We start from the raw sequence: 2,191 nt of genomic DNA on the forward strand, positions 1-2,191 counted from the left end.
ATATCAAATAAAAGAACTTATGTGAAAAGGAATAATATCATAAATGAACAAAAATGCTGATAATCAGTTTCCATTTAAAAGTAGAAAAAAAGTTTGTAAAGTATGTTTTTTTTCCAAATTTAACTCTTGTGCACACACTTTGCAAACTACACACACTGCATTTTTTCCTCCTATTTGTAAATGCTTTTAAAGGTGTAATAATGAAATGCTTCTTAAAACTTGTAATTACAATGGTTTAATATGGTTCAAAATTTGGATAGTTATTATTTTGTACTCAAAATCTCGCTGCAATCAAGCTGCAAATACATAGAAATGTCAGAATCGTGTACATATTCCAAATTTTACATATTTTAATCATCTGCTGGAAATTTCAGTTCCCTGGTGTTTTTTTTCCCATTGATTCTTTTATGATATTGTAAAAATATCAAAGGAATTTACATAATTTGTAACATGATGCAAAGAGGTGAAACATTTTGACATTTGCCACATATTTTGCGTCACTAATGGTGTGTGCTCCTCCTTAAAAACTGGAATAATATTTGTCATTCTTTTCAAAGAACCAAAAAACTAAAACAAACAAACAAACCACAATCAATATTTTAGAATATTTGTTGCCTAAAGGGCATTAACACCCCCAACACAATGCTATCCATTAGCCTGTTAATGTATTTCCCAGTTTGTGTTAGCATAAAGCTAGCATACTTTAAGACACTCTTTTACGATTTTATGGTGGAACAGGCTTTGCTTTTGCATGTGAAGTGTATTTGCACATCACCAGCACTAGGTGGTGCAGTTGCACTCCCATTGTCAAAGTTCTTGCAGGAGTTATAAACTTGTTAAACTGCTGTCAACAACAAAATCTAAATACCAAACAAATTTTAAACCTACAAGACATTTAGAAAAAAATGAATTGGATTAATATGGACTTTATAGCAGCATACAGCATGTATTTGCCTATTACGTGAACAGGAACAGCAAGGAGCTGGGAATTTAGCCATCGAGTTCGGTTTTTGGCAGTCATTCTTGACACATTCCACGCCCTGCGCTGGCCCATTCAGCAAGCGTGGAACGAACCAGATTTTTCTCAGACAAGGCCACATTGCTTCCAAGTAGCCACAGATTGTAGAACACAGAAGCCCTGTGGGAAATCACAGGGGGTGGGGGGGGTGGGGGGGGGGGGGGGGGGGGTGTGTTACGGTCAGAAAACAACATAATAAAAAGCTGCCGCTTGCTCACAAAAGACAAAGTTGATAAGAAGGACTTTAACAGTAGGTACATCTGTCTTTTAAAAAAATAAATATTTGCTTAACAATGAAAAACAATGGCCTAAATATTTTCTTAAATTGCTATTATCTGTGATTTCATCTGAGCGTATTTTTATAGTCTATAAATATCAAATATAAGTTTGGGTACATAATTTACCACGTATTTGATTTATGTATCAAGCTACAATAGAGACTAATTTTTTAATGGCCGACTTATTGATTGTATTATTTTTGCCGAAAGCCCAAAATACGGAAAGTACAGTACAAAAACTTTTTGGGTCACAAATGCAACAGCTCAAGGACAGTACTGCATAGTGCTCGCTAGATGTCACTGTAAGACCATTTTGCTAGAAACCGCAATTTCAGAAGCGCAGATCCCACTTTGTTCCAACACATAATTTTGATGTAGGATTTTCTTGATGGCTAAATCAGGGTTTTAAACAAAATTCTGAAATCAGGAGCAGCACGGCACGGCCAATCCCGATATTTGGAATCGCGTATCTCTTGGCTGCAGTGCGTCCAGTCCACGTTCGTAGATGTTGGATTTGATATGTTTATTTTTGTCGACCAGATTTCGTTGTGTTGCATTCAGACGTGATATAAGCAACGGGACTGTTTATTTAACCAGTCAAATTTCTAATTCACCATCCGACAAAAGTTGTTACAACCAACTTCCATCTGCCCACATGATCATTTATTATTGATGTATATGTATTTCAGGTTTGATCATGTCATCAAATGAGTATAAACATCTCGCATTGTAAAAGGTACAACATTTAGCGGCGCTGCGTGACATTGCAGTCCTTTAATATCCTGCAAAAAGGAAAAACAAGATGTTAATTGTAAGAAAGTTGACGCGTGGTGGTGGTGGGGGTCGCGTCATCGCAGGTGGGCGTGGTGTAGCGGGTGGAATAATGCGCCGCTAA

This window comes from Hippichthys cyanospilos, chromosome 13 (assembly GCF_059441005.1).
Source record: "Hippichthys cyanospilos isolate Australia breed blue-spotted pipefish chromosome 13, RoL_Hcya_1.0, whole genome shotgun sequence".
NCBI lineage: Eukaryota > Metazoa > Chordata > Actinopteri > Syngnathiformes > Syngnathidae > Hippichthys > Hippichthys cyanospilos.